General features: G+C 31.6%; 2 non-coding genes across 2 annotated transcripts; both read right to left on the bottom strand.

The window, feature by feature from the left end:
* Positions 1 to 3,790: 3,790 nt before the first annotated feature.
* TRNAI-AAU (transfer RNA isoleucine (anticodon AAU)) lies at positions 3,791 to 3,864 on the bottom strand. Its single transcript has one exon. It is a non-coding gene; the product is annotated as a tRNA-Ile (tRNA).
* Positions 3,865 to 11,650: 7,786 nt separating this feature from the next.
* TRNAV-UAC (transfer RNA valine (anticodon UAC)) lies at positions 11,651 to 11,736 on the bottom strand. The gene has a single exon. It is a non-coding gene; the product is annotated as a tRNA-Val (tRNA).
* Positions 11,737 to 12,012: the final 276 nt, after the last annotated feature.

Raw genomic sequence — 12,012 nt, 5'->3', positions numbered from 1 at the left:
TGAAGTGGCAACTAGCAAGGAGACAACATGAGAAGGAGATATTCAAATGCGAGAAACAATCCATAGGGGAGAAGAGTATGTCAATACCATGTGATGCTAGGAAGGTCTACATTCTGAGTTTATATGGATGATTGATATTTAAACCTAAAAATTGTGATTCTTATTTGTGCTAATGAAAAAAAACCAATTTATTCTCTAAGGATTGGATGCTATTATGTTGTTCAAGTTTCTGAAATATGAGAAGTAATAAAATGCATATATAGGACTTTTTGAAAATAGAAATTGCCCATGCAGGTCTCAAACCTATGACCTTCATGTTATTAGCATGATGCTCTAACTACCTGAGGTAACAAGACATATAAAATAATTATTTTTGACCAAATATATCAATTTTGGTAAATATATTAAAGATAATGATAATTTCTCATTAGATGCAAATTCCAAATGGCTATTGTAGAATGAAGTGCAATTGTTGTGCAAAATTAAGATAATAAAATAGTAAATATAGATTTTATGCCCATTGTCGGCATTGATTGAACCAACAAGCTCAACACACATAATTTGCAGGTTTATATGCAATAAGAACATTTTGTATACTTCAATTATATGTTACTACTATTATAATTGCATTTAAATATTAGTTGCCAACAGTTGATCTTTACTAAGCTATATACAAAATATTATTTCCATATATAATGTAATTTTTAAAAAATATTAAAATTTATAAATAAGTATATATAATCCTTTCAAAATAATTTTTTTTAATATAATTTTGTATTATTATATAATATTATAGTATACTATAATTTTTAAGCACACCTACACTGTAAGGAAGTTAAGTAGCGAAACAACTTCCTACACTAACCTTGAGAGTAGGGTAACGCAAAAACTTTTACAGATCATCACAAAAGTTATAGAAACTTAAGAGAAATAATCATAAATAACATTCATACCATAACACAATGTTTTACATGGGGAGAACCCTTTTGGGAGAAAAACCCCACACTCCAAAAGTCGTCTAATATATTATTCAGCAATCGAAAATAGATTACAATATACTTGCAGAGCAAGATCTTCGTAGGAGTACCACTAATAAGAGATTTAGAGGTAATTCAATAGCCATAAGACTCTTACACACAACCTCTATCTCACACACCTCATATATAGGAGATACAATACAAGAAACCGTTAAATAGTATTACAAAACCATGGGCTGAAACCACCCAATAAAGTATAGCCGACCTTATCTCCAATCTACATGCATTATGACATGTTAAAACACACATCAACATGTGCCCCTCCCTTTTAAATCTCATTTATGTGTCAAATACAAATTATATTTCCTATTTCAAGAGTACAAACTTCTAGAGGCAATAACTTGTGAACCGTGTGTCCGAGTAACGAACCATTTGAAGCATCAGAAAGATTGCAAAGTGCTCTATCACTTTGTATATGACCACTTTTCAGGGCATTCTGAGGCCTCTAAATTCCTTAAAATTGAGTTTAAACCTTTCATTGGACCCCTCCAAAATAGAAACTTTAATATCTTTAAAACTAGCTATGATCTTGTGTTGAAACTTTACCTGAATGCTTATCTAGCAACCTAGAAGCTTTGGGGAGAATTTTGCACCATTTTGTAAAGAAATGAAAACTTACTATAAATAGTAACTTCATATAAATGCAAGGTTGAGACACCATTTTCCCAACATACACATCTTAGCACATCAAACTCCTAAAGATATTCCTCAACATCACTTTTTTGTCAAATAATTTTCCGTAATGATTTAATTGGTCTATAAGTAGCAACACAACTCCAAATTTTCACTTGATGCTTATATCAAATTTACACTTATGTATCTTACCATGATATTATCTCATCTCTACGATTTTTTTAAAACCTATAAATTATTGTATACAAAATATATTGTCATAATAAGCATTTGTTGTCACATTATCTCATTTAATTAGGAAACACCATATCATCCCCATGATGTATACATGCACCTTTTTTTCATATCATTATTTTCAAGTTGTCCCCTTCAATTTGGGACATTTTTCTTTCCCCATCTTGTATTGTGTTATCATTGCTTATCCTTGAACATTAGAAGCAACATACCTCTCCCATATCATTTTACACTCACATATTTGATTATGTTCTTAGAGATAGTTTACAACATCAAGTACATCACAACTCCTCTTATCATAATATGTGTACTTGTATTCTTATCATGTATTAAGAGTGAAATTAGTGATGTAAAGCTTTCTCCATACCACACTTTTATTATATCTGTAGGACCATTTCAATCTTATGGTTTTTCCATATTGAATACAACAAAATACCTTGATAATTTTTATAATGATGATTTGATTTTTACTTAATTCTCTTTCATATGATATTATCCATTACATTCACTTCATATTACTCATGTTTTATTTTACTTCTCCAAAAATTTTAGTCACTACAATAAATTAGGGCATGGGCAAACATTCCATTTGACTTGTATGAGAGCAATTAGAGTAGTAGACATTATGTATATTTATATTTGGTAGCTTTATGAAGTTGGAATAGGAAGGAAAGGAAGCCATAGGGAAGGAATGAGACTAGCAACAAAAGGACACACTCATAAAGTCTAATAGGATCAATTACCCAACAAAGATAAATAAAAATGAAGGGCAAAGCCCACATAACACTAGATAGATAATGCAATCCCAACTAAAAGTGGATTCTCATCATCAAGCTTTCACCACACATCTCTAAGAGTAGTATCATCAATTGACTCCCAACCAATTATTAGTGTCATCTTATTCTTCAAGATTCTCCTTCATAGGTGGTTTGATAGAATAGATGAGGAAAACTGTTGATCTATATAGTTGGTGCACAATAGGGAGTGTGACAAAAAGAGAGAAGAGAAGATGAGAGACATAGGAAGGATATATAAGGGTATATTGTGTGTTGGAATCAGAATGAAAGGTCATAGAGAAGCAACAAGACTAGTAGCAAAAGGAACCCATGAAAGGAGTAAAGACAAGGAAAACATACTAGAGTTAAGAAGACAACATTGTCTACTAAAATTAGGGCTTGAACAAACATTTCATTTGACTTGTGTGGGAGCAATTAGAGTAGTGGACATGATGTATATATATATTTTTGGCACCTTTTTGAAGTTCGATTAGGAAGGAAAGGAAGTCATAGAAAGCAATGAAACTAGCAACAAAAAGACACACTCATAAAATCTAATAGGATCAAGTACCAAACAAAGATGAATATAAAGGGCAAAGCCTACATAGCACAAGACAACTAATACAATGCCAACAAAAAGTGAATCTTGATTATCATACTGTCTCCACACATCTCTAATGGTAGTATTATCAATCCTAATTATCATACTGTCTCCACACATCTCTAAAGATAGTATTATCAATTGACTTCAAACGAGTAAGAGTGTCATTTTATTATCATAGATTCTCCTTGATAGGTGATTAGACAAAATCAAAGAAATGACAACTTACAAATAAGGGAAATTGTTGATGTATACAATTGAGAAGTGAATAAGGTAGATGCAAGGAGGATAGAGAAGGGAACTTTGTGCATTGGAATAAGAATAAAAGGAGGTCATAGAGAAGTGAGACTAGTAGAAAGAGAGAGCCACTTGAGGAGTAACAATAAGACAAGGTGAACATACTAGAGTGAGAACTAGCAAGTAAATAGCTTGACAAAAATAGATGCTCCGAGTTGAGGGTGCAACCCTTGCTAATAGACGTGCAACAGAACCTGCGAACTTTCCTAAAATGGCCTATGCAGGTCTCGAACCTGCGACCTTCGCGTTATTAGCACGACGCTCTAACCAACTGAGCTAATAGGCCTCGCTGTACGGTACATAATAATTGCTTCTGAGATTCAAAATCCAATTCGCTATTGCAGAAACAAGTGCAAGAATTTACGCCGCTGTGGATATCGATCGAATCCACAAGCTCAGCACACCGCAATATGCACATTATTCTGTATTCTCTAATTCTATGTTAAAACTGTTGTAATTCATTTAAAAATTACATAACAATAGTTCATCTTGGATAAGCTACAAATAAAATATTCTCTCTATAATCTTATAAAAACATAAAATGATTATATATAATTTATATAGTCTTTTAATAATATATAATTTTATATATAATTTTTTATTATTACATATTAAATAATAGATTATTATTTTTATTTATATATTCATTTGTTAGAATTACACATAATTTTAAGGTTATAGTTAAGATTAGAATTGGAGGGTTATAGTTAGAATTAGAGTTGAAATTAGGGTTAGAGTTTCACAAAGGTATAAGGGGAATTCAACACACTTATACATCTTAACATACCAAACTTCTAAGGGCATAACACCACTTTTTTTTGGTGAAATAATTTTTCCAAATGATTTTGTTAATCTAGACTATAATACAACTCCAAATTTTTCTATGATGCTTATGCTACATTAACACCTATGTGCATTATAATGGTATTATCTCATGCCTATATTGGTTCCATGTACCTTTGATCATTGTATACACCTTATGTTGTCATATTGTGCATTTATTGCCATATTAAATACATTTAGTGTCATATTATATTATTCCATAAAAGAGTATAATGTCATCCCCTTGATGCATATACACCTTCTTTTTCATATCACACTTCTTAAGCCATGCTTTTAGATTTGAGCTCTCATGCTTTCTCCTACATTCTCTATTGTGTTATAATGTTTGTCCTTGTACATTAGAATCAATATACCTCTCACATACTATTTTGGACTTACATGTCTATTTATGATCTTTGAGATATTTTACAACATCAAAGATATCACAACTTCTCCTATCCTATTATGTGTGTTTGCATTATTTATCTTGTACTATAAGTGACATTAGTGACACTATTCTTTCCTCATAGCATACTTATATTATGCCTCTAGACCCATTTCAACCTTATGATTTACAATATTAGGGGCAACAAGATACCTTGATGATATCTCTAGTATATATGATCTACATGATTATGATTTGAGTTTTACTTACATTTTTTTCATGTGATACTATCGAGGCTACTTACTTTATATATTCATGTGCTTACATTCATTTTTCATATACTATTTTTCTCTACTCTAATTCATTTCACCTATCTTAGTCAATAAGAGGAGGAAACACAAATACGATCACAAGAATTGCTTTGTTGAGATTTAATGTATTGATTTATGCTACAAATATACTTATCATTATATCTTAATAGATCTTGATTACATGACATGGAAATAATTAATATGTGATGCCATATTTCAATAACACATTTTACTACAAGTAAAGTTTCCAACCTTTCTCCTATTTATTCATTTTCCTAGATAATTAAATAAAGCCTGCAATTTATGTTTATTTGACTTTGTGAGAAAAAAGAAACTTATTGCACACATTTTCTCGATTTTGCAAGTTCTAATGGAGTGTATATGCTAGGCCAAAAACAACACATAAATATATCTAGTTGGATCCATTACTTTTTATGAAATCCAACATACTTTTATGTATAAATGTTCACTAAGACTAAGTGCATGGAAATGCAAGACAAAATATGCTCAAGGATATATAATTCAAGATGCTTACACTCAAATTTTTTGAGATGTGATAATAACAACTATACTACTTTGAGTGAAATTTTCTAAACTTTAGATCTTATGTTTGTGCCAACATGTTTTGTAATGTTTATCTTTCAATAGTTGGTTGGCGTCTGGTTGGTTGTGGCTGCCTAGTTTTCTTGTTTATGCTTGGTACAACCTTTGGGTTTTGGGAGTTGGATGCCCATAAGTCCAAAAGGTTTCAGGTCCTTTTAAACACCTATGGTTCACTACCAGGTAGTCTAGTCCATTTTAAGGTGGAAACTCTCTGATTGTAAAGGGTTTCGGGGCCCCTTCAAAACCTATTTATTTTAATAAAAAATAACTATACTAGTTTGAGTGTAATTTTCTAAACTTCTAGGTGTTTAATAAATAGTTAAGATTAAGAGGATCAAACATTGAGTGTACACAAAATTCCTTATTTTCTCACTAAAAATTTAAAGTATTTTTTGAAAAAAACTAGAAAAAAGTTAGCTAAGAATAATTGCTACTAATTACAAGTAATTTTTAAATATATTTTTAGTACTTTTTTCATGATTTTCTAATGGATGCATCTTCAACTACATCATTGAGTGTGTAAATCATGTGATTTCCACCAAAATACATATAAATCGTTTCTTTTAGTTGAATTTGTATAAAATGGTGTAAAACAATCTTGTTATTTATTTGTCAAATTTGAATAAAATGATAAAAAATATAAGAAAAAATATAGAATGGGTTTTTTATTCTCAATAGTATGTCATTTTACTAAAAAATATTTTTTCTAATATTTATGGTTGTATCAAGAAGGACTGTTTTATTTTTCCCATGCTTTAAATACTTAAATTTCAACCTCATTTTATCCATTCTATATAGATATTATTTTCTAATACCTTGAAGTGTTTCATGATTAGTAATTATTTTTAATTAATCTAAATTAATTATAATATTTTTTTTTGAATATGGGAAAACATGTTTTGATGGGCCCCTAAAACCCAATATAGTCAGAAGATCAAAAGATAAACATTACAACATAGCTAAATAAAAAGACAACAAACAAAGGAAAGATAGTAGGCTAACAAAATGCCAGCAAATAAGAGAACATAGATTATAGACCAAAAAAGACCAACAGAGGCCCAGGCATATAACACTCACATAGGGATGCAAAAATATCTATCAATAAAAACTAGAAGCATTTAATTTGATGTGTTTGTAACACTTAAATAATACATGAAACAAATAAATCATTTTAATTAATTATTAGTTAGGGACAAATGAATATGCAATGTAAGAAGGGAGTGAGAAAAATATTTTTTAGGCTTTTCCATCCACTAATTCAAATAAAATATAGTATGAGCCTTGATTGATTTGGAGAAGGGAAATTTAGTGACATAATAAGTAAATTATAATGGATGTTGGGTGCATTCTAGGGTTGGATAGCCATTTCCTATTTATATATGCTAGTAATTGCACCAGGAGGGGTGTGATGGTTATGCCATGTTAAGGAAGTATATCTTTTATTGTCTAAATATTTACATACAATCTTGTTTGCAACATTTAAAAAAATACATGTATTACATATTTGGTTATATTGGAATGAAGGAATTATTTTACAACTTCATTTTTTAGTATTTGGAAGTTGATGATTCACCGTGCTTACAAAATGAGGGTAGAAAAATATTTTGGTTTATTCTTTTGTTGCACTCCTACACATTGAAACAAGAAGTTAGTGAATTTTAATCATGAACTCATCGGTGGTCTTATGTATGAAAATTACACAATGGATAAATATAAAAGTTTGTGAACAAAGAAAAGGAATTATAGGTGTGAGATTATAATATTGGAAACATGTGAGAAGTATTTGACTCGGTAAATATGAATATCAAGCAACAACTTGTACAACATGAAAATGTTAATATAGTAGTTTGTTTTCATAAAGAATCTACAATGAAGAGAGTAATGAAAAGAATAAATTGAAAGTTTCTCTACAGAAGGTTAAATTTAAAATTACATACCTTTACACATTATAATGAGAGCTGCTGTAGTTAGGACTCTTCCTTTTTCCTGATAATTGTGTATAGATTATTTTTAATTCTTGAATATTGATCAAATGAGAATGGTGGTTTTATTCAAAGACCCTTTTATTGATTTAACTCTAGATATAGCTATAAAAGTTAGGCCTTATCTTTCTGTTTTATCTATATCAATTATTATTTTAGGGAATGTTAGTCCTTGCAATTTATGTATGGTGATTTCTCATGCCTTGGATAGCAATTTATATATCTATGATTAACTAAATATATGGGTGTTATAGGTGTACTTCTTGGGTCATCTTGGTTCCAAGGTGGGCTATTGTAACTATCAACTCATACATCTACATACAATGGTAAATCTTGTGGTTTACAACCAATCATGTACATAATATCTAGCACCTCTTCAAGAGACCCATTGAAAAGCCTCGTTTGAGTCCATAGGTTTGTTGTTAGCATTATTCATTGGCCTCTAAATAGTAGGAGTTCTTGGGGAAGTTGGTCAGTGTCATTATCAAAGTTTGGTTTTATGTTTGTTTTTATTGCAATACTTAATGCAATAGTACAAGATTTGGTAGTTTAAGAATTTTTTTGTTGTGTATCCTCACTAAATCATGTATATAGTATAGGTACATTGAGTGGTCAAATTTCTTTTGTTGATCAATACAGAGTGATTTGTTTGTGTGATTCATTAGTAATTCACAATCCTGTTCAATTGGTTCTACATTATGCATGTTTTCTAATATTCAACGGAAGTCAGTTTGACTTTGAGTGTTAGCTTGTTGTCATATTATGCATTTATTTTTATATCATCTTACTACATAAGGGAGCATCATGCCATCCCCATGATGTATACATGCACCTTATTTTTCATATCGTGCTTCTTGAACCATTCCTTTAGATTGAAGACATCTAGCATTCTCCATCTTGTATTCTATTATCATGGCTAATCCTTGTATGTTAGAAGCCACATCACACTTATACTAAACCTCCATGACTATTTCAATCTAGCATTTCTCTTATAAAAAAGACAACAAAATACCTTGATAATTTATATGACTATTATTTGACTTAAATTACTTAATTTATATGAATAGAAGCTCAAATTTTGTTACTATAGGAGTTAACTTGAGGAGTATCATGTCTAGTATATGAACATCATACATCTATTGTCATGACTTCAAATTTTAATGTTTCCCACTTGTTTAGATAGTTATCTAGCTAACTACCATAATGGAAAAAACAATAAATTCTCGCCATACATGAGAGTGTCGTACGAAACTTGAGAAGGATTTTGATTGAGTGTGCGTTTATCTAGCATTGATTCTTGTACTTGGTACTCAAGATATAAACGTCCCATATTTAATGAGGGAGAATATTTTCTTGGAAATAGCAAATTTGAGTTGGTTTGTTGTCGTTTCTATTGACATACAATTTTATCTGCTAAGGATTCACGTGATTGCAAAGAGGAGTGACCAGCATTAATTGAATTCATTGTGTTGCACAAATGATAGATGGATTGAAAATGTTGATTTTGGGAGTATAAAGGAGAGCTAGCCATTGAAAGATATGGATGCGTCCCCTTCAAGCTACAAGACAAGAAACATGAGTTTAATGAGAGGATTGATTAGGAGTAGCAGGCCATGCGAGGAAAGCAACTATAAGGAACATACTAGCTCTTAAAGTCAAAGGTAAGTATTGTGAGATTAGTCTAGAATGTGGTGCATAAAGAGGAGAAAGTGGTGTAGTTGGCAGCCACATAGGAAGGATGGTCAACAAGAAGAGGGTCATCTAGTTTTAAAAATCCACAAGTAAATGAAATTTCTTTAAAATAAATATTTATATAAACTGTATATTTATATGATTAAAATAGTTCAATATCCTAAAAATGTTACGGTAATAGGACTAAGTTCTAAAAAAAGTTGAGTAAAAATAAAGGTCAGAGTCCATAAAACATAGGTAGCTAATGCAATGCCAACAAAAGATAGATCTTTATCATAAGACTTTCCCCATACACCTCCACAAGCATTATCATTGATCAGCTCCCAACTAGTAAAAGTGTCATCTTCCTCTTCAAGATTCTCCTTGTTAGTGGTTAGATATTGTAGAAATGATGAGTTGTAGATGAGGAAAATTGCTAATTTGTACAATTGATGCACACAAGGGAGTGTGAGAGAAAGAGAAGTGAAGAAATGAGAGGTGGGGAGGATAAAAAGAGCCAATTTCATGTTGGAATAGGAACAAAAGGAGTTTGTAGGGAAGTAGTGAGATTACTAGCAAAACAACACACTCGTAAAGTCTAATAGGATTGATTCCTTAACAAAGATGGATAAGAACAAAGGACAAAGCCCAAAAATACTAGGCAACTAATACAATGCTAATAGAAGATGGATCCTGATCATTATGCTTCTCCCACTCATCTCCAAGGGAAAGATCATCAATCAATTCCTGACCAATAAGAGTGTCATCTTCTTCAAGATTCTCCTTGATGGGTGGGTGGACATGATCCAAGAAAATGATGAGTTGCAAACAAGGGAAATTGTTATTTTATAAAGTTGATGCACACAAGGGAGTGTGAGAGGAATAGAGAAGTGAAGAATGGAGAGGCAAGAAGGATAGTCAAGGGGGAATTGCACATTGGAATAATAACTAAAGGAGGCTATAAGGAAGTAGTGGTACTAGTAGAAAAAAGGCATTCTCATAAATTCTAATAAGATCAAGTCCAAAACAAAGGTGAATATAAACAAACAAGAAAGACCACAAAACACTAGGAACTTAATACAATGCAAATAAAATAGGGATCCTCATCATTAGCCTTCCCCAACACATCTCCAAGAGCAACATCATCAATTGGCTTCAAAATAGTAAGAGTGTCATCTTCTTCTTTAGGATTCTCATCAATGGACGGTTAGACACATTAAATAATTGATGAGATGTAGATGAGGAAAATTATCGATTTATAGAGTTATTGCACACAAGGGAGTATGAGAAAAAGGGAAGAGTAAGAAGGGAAACTAGAGAGATGGGAAGGTTATATAAGGGGAAATTGCATGTTGGAATATCAATGAAAGTAGGTCATAAGAAGGTAGAGAGACTAGTAGAAAAAAGAACTTGTGAAAGGAGTCAGTTGGAGTGATGGTAAGAAAAGGAGAGCACACTAGAGGTAAGAAGATGCTATCATCCAATGAATGGAGTCTAGTTCGTATGTCCATGAAGTGAGAACTACTAGTAAGGAGAAAGCATAAGAGAGACAGCGGGGTTTTGGAAATCGTAAGTGAATATTCAAATGTGAGAGATACTCCATGGAGACAAGAATATGTCAATGTCATATGATGCGGATTCAAATGTGAGACTCCAAGAATATATCAATGTCATATGAGGCGGCCAAACACACACTGAACATTGACTTGTTTAAGTCATTCATCTCAAATCACATCAATAGATATATTTATTTAAGAGATTAATTTCAAATAACATGACTTTTTCAATAATACCCACCTATTACTGTGATTTAAAATGGGCCACCATAATTATGAATGATTGATGCATACACCTAAAACTTTGTAATTTCTCCTTTGGCTAACGAAAAATACTCCATTTATTGCCTTTCTATGTTAGGTGCTCAGGTTTTCACTTCCCTCGTTAAATATTGGTTGATTTGCTTGCGTTGATCAGTAGTTAGAAACTAATAAAATGTGTACATGTACATCTGTGTGTGTTTGTGGCTTGCAAGAAGATGACTGAGCATGCAATCCAATAAGAGTCCGGTGATCTTTGTTAATAGCTAAAAAAGCACGAAAAAGGGCAATTTTTTGTGGCGCAGAGAGTGGATAGCTATTAGGACGACGCTCTAACCAGCTAGAAGTAACAAGATAATATCATGCGATACTATCCATGACACTTACGCCCTAGTGAGAAAGACGAAGGCTGCCAGATCCGTTTGAAAGAAAAAATAGACTTCACGAAAACAGATTAATTAAAAAGTTTTATAATTTTCGATGGTGCTGCCCAGGTTCGAACTGGGGACCTTCAGTGTGTAAGACTGACGTGATAACCGACTAGATAACCGACTACACCACAGCACCACATTTTAATAGTTGTATACCTAATTTTGATAGATAAATCTAGATCTCAGACTAGATATGTTTACCTCTTTGACAAGATAAATATTGATAAATACAAAGTCAGTCTTGTGTAGTAAAGATGAATCTTACGTGACAGTGGAAGATTCATTTGAGGAATTTGCAAAGTAGTCTTTTGTTTGTTTGATTTTCTTTATCTATACACAAAAGGTGTTACTGAAATAGGATGGCATGACATACAGGCTTGTTTTTTCTTTAAGAGATATTTTTTCATTGATA

The sequence above is a fragment of the Cryptomeria japonica genome, chromosome 5 (genome assembly GCF_030272615.1).
Source record: "Cryptomeria japonica chromosome 5, Sugi_1.0, whole genome shotgun sequence".
Taxonomy (NCBI): domain Eukaryota; kingdom Viridiplantae; phylum Streptophyta; class Pinopsida; order Cupressales; family Cupressaceae; genus Cryptomeria; species Cryptomeria japonica.
The sequence above is the reverse complement of the archived record's forward strand: the minus strand, read 5'-3'. Positions and strand labels throughout refer to the sequence as shown.